Source organism: Equus przewalskii, chromosome 32, assembly GCF_037783145.1.
Source record: "Equus przewalskii isolate Varuska chromosome 32, EquPr2, whole genome shotgun sequence".
NCBI lineage: Eukaryota > Metazoa > Chordata > Mammalia > Perissodactyla > Equidae > Equus > Equus przewalskii.
The window spans coordinates 21,841,885-21,853,607 of NC_091862.1; the positions used below are offsets into that span (position 1 = coordinate 21,841,885).

At 48.4% G+C, this 11,723-nt stretch overlaps 1 protein-coding gene across 13 annotated transcripts in view; it reads right to left on the reverse strand.

The window, feature by feature from the left end:
- UTRN (utrophin) overlaps positions 1-3,890 on the reverse strand; it is a 479,488-nt gene extending 475,598 nt beyond the window's left edge. For 6 of the 13 annotated variants that reach the window (XM_070602744.1, XM_070602742.1, XM_008522187.2 and 3 more), the window contains exon 1: positions 2,933-3,890. The gene's annotated coding sequence lies outside the window, so the exon portion shown is untranslated. Of the gene's footprint in view, positions 1-2,250; positions 2,765-2,932 lie in introns of those variants that run through there. The other 7 variants (XM_070602743.1, XM_070602752.1, XM_070602740.1 and 4 more) reach the window with 4 other exon arrangements.
- Positions 3,891-11,723: the final 7,833 nt, after the last annotated feature.

Below are 11,723 nucleotides of genomic sequence, written 5' to 3' on the forward strand. Positions count from 1 at the left end.
GTGTTCTACTAATAAAGAGGTCAAAATTACCTTAGAAAAAAGTTTTAAGTGTTAAAGAGTTTGAGGCAGATGAAAACTAAGATAGATTACTAAAGCTTTAGGACAATCTCCTCTCCAGTAGGAACGAATTGGATCATCAGTCCAACAGATTTTATGGGTGTATAAAAAATTTTTTTCATTTTTTACATTGGTCTACCACTGTTAATACTTTATGGATTATTATGTGATTAAGTTCATTTGGGGGGTACATGCCTGCAAAAGATTTGCTGAATTCTTAATTTATTTTATATTCAAGAACCAAAAACTTTGTTCAGAAGAATGCATGTAAAATTTTATTATGGAAAATCAGGTTTGCCCAATAAAAATTCTCTTTCCTGGAAAGCAACTAACAATGCCCTTTGAGAAACCTTTCTCTTGCTCTCCTTCATAACTGGTCTTAGCCAAGGGTCTTCACATCCATGTTTCCCAAAGACTTTCCCACTCCATAAAAGAGGAAAGTAAACCGTTTACACAGGACTTTATTCCATTCGTATGTTAATATTTCTTTATTATAATAGATTATTTACTGCTCTCAAGATAGTTTCTCAAATTTTCTCTTCTTGATTATCAAAATCCCCTATATGTTACAAAGATACAGCAGCAGGGGGGTCAGAGGACAAGGAAAGAATAGGAAGGAGGGAGAATCACAGAAGACCCTTTAAACAGCGATAGCCGTTGACTGTCACTTGTTGCCACAAATGGGTCAGGGGACTCCAGGTTGAGTAACCTATGGCAAAAGATACCTCCTTCTAAATCCCTAAATGCTATAGCGATTTATAATTTGTTGTCAGGAAACAGAATCAAAGTTTCATCACCAACACTGTGCCAAGTGTGACCCTCCACTCTGACATCTATGAACCGGAGGGAAGGGCATCTTCCACACAAAGCTAGGGGAGAAACTGAGGATAAATGAAAGGGATATTGCTTTACAAGCTTTAAGCCGTATGCAACCTTAATTTATCGTTACCGCGGCTCGAGGTTTCTGCTCCATCGTAATGACGTTCTGCAAAGTGTAGCCAGCTCTTTCTCACTGAAACCAACACACTCAACTCTGTACCACCAACTCCTCCTTCAGAACATTTCCGACTGTCCTATGGACCAAAAACCATGAGCCTGGGGTGAAAGGATGGAGGTTGGCCTTAAAGGCAAAGCTAACGTTTTAATTTTAAAATCATTTGGTAATTACACAATGTAAGAATACAAGTATGCTCAGTAATATGCAATTATGATGGAAATGCGGTGTTGGTCCTCGGGCAAAAACTATTCATGCATTGACATAGGGAATCAAAACCCAGGAATGCTAGAAATAGTGGAAAAGAAGCCCAAGGCGGCAAGAGTTTGCCGCTCTGCCTGAGACAGTAAAAGAAACCGCCCAGCGCCAAGAACTGCCATTCGCTCCAGGAAGCGCTCCAAGGAAAGGTTAATGGTACAGTGATTAATACTGTTTACAGGGGCAATAAATTGTAAGTAAACACCCAAAGGAGAGTTAAAGAGCTGTCTCATCGGTCCCATAAACGCGGGTAAAGGGGGCGGGGAATGACACCGCGTAAACCTTGGCCCTCGCCGCCTGGCACTCTGGAAGCTGAGACATCCACGAGCTTCGCATTCCTCCAGCTCTCGCCAGACCCGCAGCGCTCTGGGCAGGCTGTGTCCCCCGCGCCCACGAGCCACCAGCCGGGAGGGGCCGACCCGACTTCCTGGGGCCCGTGCAAGTTACAAAGGAATGAATGCGGCCGCTGCCGCCGGTGCCAGAGGCCGGGAGCTCCGGCCCGACCCGGGGATCGGGGCTCCCCCGAGCTCGGCGCGCCGCGGCCACGGAACCGGTGCACTGCCCCTCCCATGCGCGCTTTGGGGAACTGACCCGGGAGACCTTGGTGACCCAGGCGACCTGGAGGCTAGGAAAGAGGAAACTCTCCCAGGACATCCCAGAGAGCAGGGCCGTTAGACCCAGGTTAGACCTGGGGTTCTCAGTTCAATGTAAAACTAAGAGCGGACCCCCTAGCTCTTGGACGTCGGGTACGTTTTCTCCTCCCCTTGGAACAAGCCGGGGACGAGTCCCTTTCGTAATCTGGGGATGGGGGGAAAAAAATTCTCTTTGAACAGCATGCTTTCGAAAAGTTGCACAGCCGAAAATTAGTGCTTCGCTGGTGTTTTAGGTGGCCTTGGGCAACCAGAGCCTTGGACGCGGAGCCGAACAGGGGCGTAAATTACCTTATCAGTGGCAGCAAGAGATGCCAAGAGTCCGGAAAACCAGAAGAGGCGACTGCCCGAAACGACGCACAGACTGGGGGCCCCCGGTCCCCTCTGCGGAGCCCCACCCTCGGGAGCAGCAACGGCCTGGAGGTCAAGCACATTTCCTGCCAGGCGGACGGCTGGGAGCCGCTCCCCTGCCCGCCGCCCACACTGCCACCCTCTCCTCGCGGACACCTCCAGGCCCCGCCTTCCTGGGGCTGGGGTGTGTGTGACAGGCCCTCCTGGAAGGCCACGTCCTCTCTCGGAGATCACTGGCCCAGCGCCCCTCACCGCGCGAGGAACGGAAGCGCGACCCCCTCACCCCGGAGGGGAGGAGGATAGGGGGAGCCAGGCGGCAGCACAGAACCAGCTGGAAGAGTCTAGGTCCTTTGCTACTATATGGATTCCGAGGACCTCCACGCCCGAGCTCTCTCCACGCTTCTAGCATTCTCTCTCCCGCCGGGGCGAGCTGAACTGAGGTTCCGAGGAAAGTGCACGCAAAAGTTGGTGACATCTTAGCCTCCGCCGCGAGAAGGAGCTCGGCACGCGGATCCTGGGCGCAGAAGCAGCAGAAAAGTCCAGCCTCCCGGCAGCCCACGCCCCACTTCCTCGGGGCCGCGGTCAGTCCCCAGCCCGAGGCTTCAATAATGCATGGGCTTACCTGCTCCGGTGACCGACCGCCGCCGCCGCGGCCCGAGCAGCCCAGGGGCACCCCTGGCTCACTTCGGGTCGTAGTAATCCCGGGGGTGTGCGCGCGCGGGCGTGCTGTGATGCGACGTTTTTTAAAAATGAAATGTGGAGAACCAGACAAGGTCCAAAAGGAAAAAAAAAAAAATTCTGACACCGATTGAAAACGCCCCTGACTTGTGCAATCTTCCTGCCCAGTAGTTCCGCCAAAAACAAAACAGTCCAAGCGCAAACCTGGAACCGGCGCGTAGGCACCAAGCTTGCCAAACACGACAGAGTTTCGCGTCCGCAGAAGTGACCCAAAAGAAGGGGGGCGCCGCTCCCCGTGATTCCCCAATCGGCTTCGGGCGCTGGAGGCTCCTCCTCGCCCCTCGGCGGGAGAAAGCCCGCGGCAGGCGGCTGCCCGCTCCCCTCCTCCGAGGAAAGGCGACTCCACAACTTTGTGTGCGAGTGGCTCGCTCCTCCGGCTCCTCCTCCTCCTCCTCCTCCCGCCCCGGGCCTGCCCCTTTGTTGGAGCGCGGCGCCGGAGGCTGAGCAGGGAGGGTGGGGCGCAGGACCGCTCGGTCGCGCGCTGCCGCCCCGCTGGCACCGGCGGGGGTCCCGGCACCCCGGGGTCCGCTACCGAGGAGGAGGCGGCCGAGCAGGGTCCGGCCGCCAGCGCCCCGGGTCCCCCGCGGCTCTCCCGCCCTGCGGCCGGCGGCCCAGCAACTTTGTTTCGGGAGATGAGCCTTTCTCGGCTCCCGGTTCGGCCCCGGCCCGGCCCAGGCGGCCACTGCGGGCTGGGCTCCGGGAACGTGGCGCCCCGAGTCACCTGACCGCGCGCCCCGTCAATCAGCGCCCGCCCTGCGCGCCCTCCCCGCCCGCAGCAGCGGGCCCGGCGCTCGGCTGGCCTGGGGCTGCGCGCCCAGACCGCACGGTGCGCGCGGGGAGCCGGGAGCTGGAACGCACGCCCCGCGCAAACGCAATCCCCTGTATTCAGATTATCCGAAAACGGGAGTCCACGCCCTCCCGCCGGGCAAACCCGAGAGTCGGGTGATCTTTTCTCCTTTAGAGAGAAATCTCCATTTGGCCCTCCGCTCAGTGCGTCTCAGTTTGCTGGTTTTTTGGTCCTAGTTCCAGGGGTATATTAATTTTATATAGTTTTCTGTGTCCTTTATAATACTAAGACAAACTTGACATTTCGTTTTATATTCGTTCATACGTACAAATAGTGTTTACGCTGACCTTTTTTCCCCCTGTTTTTCCGATATACACACACACACATCCATCTGTTATAGGGCCTATCTCGAGGGTGAAAGTTTGGTCAAAAATATCTGGGGAGAAAAGAATTTGTGCTGTGTGTGTATTTTTCTTATCTACCTGTTTCATTCGCCATGTGTTCCTGTGCTTTTTACATGACCATCACACTTGGGAGGAGCGAGAAAAAACAGCCACCGAGTTCCTAGTTCATATAAACAGAGAAGAAAGGGTGACTGATAAGCGAGCTCTGGCTTATTGCAGGTTTAATATTTGAAAGTTAACAATTTACGAGTTAGTAAAGATAAGCCACCGGGGGACTTAAACAAATTTTTCGGAAATAATTTACTAGCCTTCTATCAGTTATAAAGTGAAAGCTGCGCCGGTCCCTAAATGCTGTGGGGGGGTAGAGGTCCTGAAAGGTAGTCTTCTGGATGTGGTCGCTAGCTTCGCGTCCTTCCTTGGGGGGATTTTCTTCATATAACCCAAAGAAAATCCAGAGGATTAACTCGAAATGGATATAATTTATTCATTCACTTTTATTCGTTGCTTCATTTAACAAATGCCAGTTTGGGGCCTGGCAGTTCCCCTGGCACTGTGAATAATGCAAAGGTAAATTCGACAGAGATCTTGCCTTAAAGAACTTCAAATCTAGTGAGTGAGATAAGGCATGTAAACAAGCAAGAATACGCAAGACCTGGGCCGTAAGTACCGTGAGACAAGGATAGGTCAAGCGTTGCTGGCGTCTGGCTGTATCCAGGGAGACTGAGGTTTCTTTTCACTGATGATTCTACAGACTCTGAAAGCCACTCTTCATGCACTGTATCCTGGTTGAGTTGATGGAAACTCAGATTTCCTCCTTTAAAATAAAACCATATTGGAGTGTTTGAGGATTTCCTTGTTTAAAGTTATGTAAATGAGCACTTTGTAAATTGCAAAGTGCTACACAAATATTAACAACTCAAAATTTTTGAAAGACACAGAGGTTTGGGGATCTAAAATTGCTGAGTTTCTAAGCTCTGAGGGTACGTTTAGTTAAGCTTCCCCAAAGGCTGTGAGGAAAGGGGCATAAGGGACAATAGCCACCATCCATGCCTGACTGACTCCACCCCACATCCCAGTTCAAGTGGCTTAGGGTGTGTTGCCCGGGGCCCTATGCCCTGTCTGTTTCTAGTACTTCTCCCCTCACCCAGAGACTGATTCTCTGTAGGCCATGTGCAAAAGAGGCCGTAGAGCTTCCTGTTAACGGGAGGATCAAGAAGTTCCATGCTGGTCCTGCTCCCCATTGTCTTTGTAAGAGGAGAAACCACATTTAGTGGGAGATTTTTGACCACTGGCCGCTACGTTGCCATGGAGCAGACAGTATGATCTTCCTTCACAGCCTGAGAACTGAGCTGGGGGGAAAGTGGAGACAAGTGTAGCTGTTAGTACACTAGCCCCCAACAGTCCGCCTGCAGTCCACGCAGCAGGGCCGTGGGCCTGTAAGGACAGTGCTTGGTGGGCTTTCATCTGGCCACTCCAAAGATCGATGTAGAGCCTTCAGAGAAAATGAGAGGAATGTGGCCCTGGGTCTTCCATTAACCCAGTCTTTGAATTGCCCAACAGTCACTACAGAACAGTGAAAATTTAAGAAAATCGAACTGCTGTTACTGGAATGAAGTCTTTCACACAGGAGAAAATATTATGATCTGAGTAGTGTATATATAGGTTCATAGATAAAGATAAATGCATACGTATGTGCATATAATATAGACAGACACGATTCTACATAGATACTGTTCATTCACAGGGAACTGAATCCTAACATAAAAGCCAAAAAGAAAACTTTCTCTATTAACCTTTGTGCAAGAGTATATGGATGCAGTTTCTCTTTAAACAATAGAAACATGGGGAAATACACAGCATGTAAAAAGCAAGACACTCCTTCAGTTTGACCCTCGGTGTTTTCTGTGAATAAAGCCTCACATGGAAGCATTTAAGAGAGGGGCAAAGGTTAGGGAATTTACCTTTCCTTATCTTTTTCAGGTCAAGAAAGTATAGATGTGGCTTCTATGTACTAGAACATTTGCTGAATAATGTTGCTGAATTCTTCAGTCAAACATCTAATAGTTATTGTGCACGTTGAAGATAGATATAAATAAAACTCTTTGTGACACAATTAGGGAAGCAATAATAATACATGAAATGTTTAGAGAATGATTAGCACAAAGGCAGAGCTTCTCATAATTGAGTGAGCTCAAGAATCACCAGGGAGCACATTTTAAATCAGATCGCCTGCTGGCTCCCAGAAATTCTGATTTACTAGGACTGGTGGGGCCCAGGAAGCTGCAGTTTTAACAAGAAATCCATGCGGTTAGATCAGAATGGTTGGGGACTCGCACTTTGAGCCACTTCCCTGGGGGCTAGCCTCAAATAGGCCACTTCGGATGATTGGAGAGAGGTCTAGAAATTGCTCTTTTTACGGAAAAAAAAAAAAATCCATACTGGATCGATCATAGTTTCAAAATGTGCACGATTTGAATTCAAGTGTCTCATTCAGTTTCAGATCACCCTTAGAGTTGCCGAGGGTCATTAACACCTCAGGAGCGTTCCCCACAATTCAGCCTGCACTGGGGACGCACAGCCCGGCCTGGCCAGTCCTGACCAAATGCTCCGAAGGGAAAGTCTGAAGGCAGGAGGGCAGGGAGGAGAGGACTATTGAAGGTACAGGGCTGAAATGTGCGTGGAGAGAAACTCAGGACAAAATAAAAGGACTAAGCTGTTCGGGAGAAAAGAGCAACTGATGGAACAAAAGGAGGAAATAAAGGAAACTTCAGAAAAGAAGGAAGAGACGAGGAGAGAGCGGAGGTGCTGCCCTTGGAGAACCAGAAAAGCTTCTTGATAAAACCCATGCCCTGTGTTGGGGTTGTCACACTTGCTACTTTCACTTGGTTTCACTTACTTTGTATATTTTTGTAATGTTGGTACTGGAAGAGATTTTACAGAGTTTCTCCTTCAACTCTCCAGTTTTGCGGATAAAGAAACAAATGAAAGATGCAACACAGGCCAGGGAGTGAATTTAGGTGGAATAAAACTATCTATTGGGGGAAAATGTCCACATTACTAAGAAATGAAAAGAGAGCATCTCTGTGTTGTAGAAGTTCATTGCTAACCTGGAGGAGGCAGAGGACAGAAGATAGCGTAGCTGAAGAGAACAAGGGTGGACTGAAGTCACCTAACTGCTGGTGATCATATTGGCAGTTATTCGCTATACGAGCTTGTGGAGATTAACCTTTAGCTTCCTGTCTGTAAAATAGGAAGAATATCTCCTCAAGTGTTGTTGTGGGAACCAAATGAGTTGCTTATATTAAAGCACTTATCACAGTGTCTGGTACTTTGTTACTTTTACTTTTTGTTACTTTTGTTATGTTACTTCCCCTTTCTCTTAACTCAGGAGGATTTGCTGCCATTTCGCGATCATCTTCATTGATTATTTTATTGAAAATATTCCTGGACCTCCCATCATCTGCTGAGCGGCTGGGTGTGCAAATGAGAATGCGCCACAGAGGCTGTCTTCAAAAAGCTCACTGTCTATTGAGAGAGACCAACACAGAAACAGACAATTAGACATGAATATGGATACCCTAGTATCGCCAAGATGTAACCTGAGCCAGAAGGACACACAACCCAATAGGAGGAGGACAGGGATGGGGGGGTATCAAGAAGTGACACCTGAGTTGAGCCTTAACGGATGAATAGGAACCATAAGGAACTCTGTTGTCTTGCTCTGCCCAGCATCTTTTCCCTTCTTTTGGAAGGAACATTAGCCCTTCCTCTGAGTAGTTGCTCCTCTCTTGCTCCAACCAGTTTGTGAGGCTGTTAATCACTTCCACACCCAGCCTAGGGGTGGGCTTGTGACTCAGGAACAGCCAATCATAGGCCCCAACACCACTTCTAGTGATTAATCCACGAGGCACACGGAAGATCCAGGCTGTGCCCATCCTCGTCCTTCCCATGGAGTTTTCATGGTGACCCTGGAAGGGAAAATTCTCTTTTTTCCCTTGGAAATTAGTAAACTGGAGTAACATAAAATCAAGACTTTTCCACAATGCCTCCATGCACAGAAGGAGAAAATGAAACCATCGTACATGGAGCCGAAAAAATAAGGAGAAAGAGACTGGAGGATGCAAGAGTCCCTGGTTTCCATGCTGCCCTTTTTATAACTCCCTTTCTTCTGAATGTCTACTTGTGTTGGAATTCTTTTGCTTGCAACTGAACAAGGCCAGTCTAATATCAAAGTAACCGGTAAAGAGGAGACGTAATGAAGGCTCCAGGGTGAGAAAGAGCGTAGGCTGTGTACACGTGGTGCAGGAGGAACGTTTTCTTTTGTGAAATGCTGCTTGTTGCCCCCAGTTCCCTATGGACAGTGCTGAGAAGCTAAGCCAAACACCCCCGCAGCCTCAGCCTGGTAAGGGTGGGGTCACCGTCCAGATTTCCAGGCTGTGCATACATTTTCACATTGTGAAACCCACAACTACGTTGTACATTAGTTCCCTCGCCCCACACTCCAGTTGGATACTGGAACTGGAACGTATCCTAAGTCACAGCTTGTTTGGCAAGCTAGCCTTCCGCCTAGCTCTACCTGCTTCCTTGCCCGGGGCCACCGTGCAGGTTCCTGGAGGCACCCTCGGGTCCACATACAGGGAGACACACTCCTCTAGTGAGAGTCGGCCTGGACTATCCTCCAGTGCGGCTCCAGTACAACTCCTCCGAGAGGAAGGCTGGGTTAGGTCAGCTCAGTGTTCCTGATGCCCCTCTGGAGGGCAAACACCTAAGTGCCCAGCACACTCATTCAAAAGGGACCCGTTTTTGATGGCCCAGACTGTCTCCATGGCCGCTTTCTGAGACTGCCCTTCTGGGCATTGCCTCTCTGTATGGTGGAGAGATGGCCAGTGTGACTCACGCCTGAGTGTGACCAAGTTATGTTATTAACCACCTGGCCCTCCTTTATCAACCATTTGTTGCATCTAGAAGATTCTCTCAGAGCTTCCGGTGGATGCCAAATTCTTCTGTGTTCTTACCCTGCTTTTAAAAGACGCATTGTCGCACCAGTTTCCCCATCCTGTGCTACATGTGCCTGGGGGGTGGTGGACTTCCTCCCCCGGAGAACGAGCAGGGGTGCAGATGCACAGCTCGTGCCTCCTTGGTGGCTCTCGGGTGTTTCCAGCGACGGGGACGTGGAGGGAGAGCCCAAGGATTCAATCACAGCAAAAGAGGAAAGTATGTAGGCAGTTCATTGGCATTTCCTAGGCAATTTTAAGTATTGATTATTTTAATAAATTCCGCTGTTTTGTTTTACAAACCTGGGACAAACTGCTGTCTGGTGTGGTTACAGCCACCACAGACCTCACAATGAATGAAATCATGTCACCATGTCACAAGTACGCTTCCTCCAGCAGCATCTTTATTCAGGCATCTGCTCTTTGCAAAGAAAAGCGGGCAAAGGTGTTTCTTGTTTTTGTAACTCTACACAGGTGCACACTCTGCCCCTGCTTTGACTGCAATCCCCTCCACCCAGGAGGCGCCCCAGAGGGCTGAGGACCTAGCAGAGTTGTCAGTCCACTCATGTGGGCACCAAAGATTCCCTCAGAGAATACTTCTAAATTAAAATAAGGGCCGAGTTCTTGTTTGCCTTTATGACCCCTTGGCGTCATGAAGTGCTGTTTTATTTGTTAGAGACTAAAATAAAAAGAACAGATGCAGGCTCACTAAGAGAGGATGCGTTCTTGCTAAATGACACCCATAGGATAACAAATTTTGCTATCTGAGAAAAGGCTTCCCTGTATTTCAGATTCAGCGAGACGGGTAAATTTGTTCCTGTTGCAACACATGGTAGCATGTGGATGATGGACTTTAAAGAACCCGTGACACAGAAATAAGTAATGTATTTATATTTAGAGTAGCAATGTAGTTCCATTAAAATAACATCTGTCGTATTAAGCTTACGTTGTTAATTTGAATTAAGTGTGTGATTTTGTTGTATTAAGTTAGAGGTGGTGTGTTTATTTTTGCTTTTGCTTATAAAAAGGCACAACACATGGGGCCAGCCCAGTGGCATAGTGGTTAAGTTTGCACACTCTGCTTCGGCAGCCTGGGGTTCACGGGTTTGGATCCCAGGCACAGACCTACACACCATTCATCAAGCCATGCTGTGGTGGCTCCCACACTCAAAGTAGAGGGAGATTGGCACAGATGTTAGCTCAGGGACAATCTTCCTCAAGCAAAGGGGAAAGATTGGCAACAGACATTAGCTCAGAGCCAATCTTCCTCACCAAAAAAAAACAATGCACAAGAGCTATAAGCAAAAATAGGCTGTACTTATGTTTGTACACATTTAAGGAATTATAATTAAAATAATGTAACTCAGTGCCAGAGTCTGTAGATTTTATTTTTCCTTAAATAGGGCTAGACCATTACTCAACTTTACAAAATACTGAGTTAACACAGTAGCCATGTTAAGACTGGTCAGTACGATCATAGATTTTTATAAAATATTATCAGAAATGTTAAAAGCCTCATAAGTCACTGCATTTGTATAAAAAGCTAAATACTTCAAACCGTGTATAGTCAAAAACTCAATTGCAGTGACTTCTAGGTAAAGATGGAGATTGAAAACACCATCTAATCTTGCTTCTCCCCAAACCCTACTGAAACTACAACAAAGAGATTTATTTTAAGGCATAAGACCCCAACGAGAGGATGATGACAACACTTTTGAAGCAGGTAAGTAGATGGTCAACTGGAAATTGACTTTGCAGGCCTGAGGAAGCCTAACCCTAAGTCAGCAGTAGGGGCAGCCGAGAATAAATCAAATTTCCCCTGAAGAGTCAGCCGAAAGCCCAGGAATTGTAGGCACCAGGTACCCTGGAGGAGGAGGTTGACAGGGAGACGATAAAAAGGATTGGCTGGGAGACGTGGTTAGATCCCTCACTTCCTTCGTCCTCCCCACGCAGCCGGGCAACTGCTTCTCCCTCACCCCAGCCAAAGGTCAGAAATGCGTCCTTTCGATCAGGGAAACCAGAGAATCTCTGGAGTGAGGACCAAGTCAGGGCAGGGAAATATGCGTCCTCGGAGCTCCCGCCTCTCCCAGTGTGACTCCCAGAGTGCAAGCAGCCACACGTTTACCCTCCACACAGGAGATGGGAAGTCATCCCGCGGGCAATCTGAGCTGCCCAAGAGGAAACACACACAGAAATAGAGGTCGCAAGAGCAACGGCGGACCCACATCACTCGCATCACAGAACAAACGGAAGTCACCCACGCACTGAGGGTGTGCGTTCAGCCTTTCCTTCTAACACCCTCAGCCACAAACAGACTATTAGGAATTACCAGACACCTGAGAATAATCCCTCATGTAAATGTGGGAATAAAACACAGAAACAGAAAAACGCAACTTGAAGGAAACAATGATTAGGCTGGCAGTGAACAAAAAATGTTTTTAACTAGTATTAATATCTACAGAAGATAATGGACGTTTTGAATTAATGAAA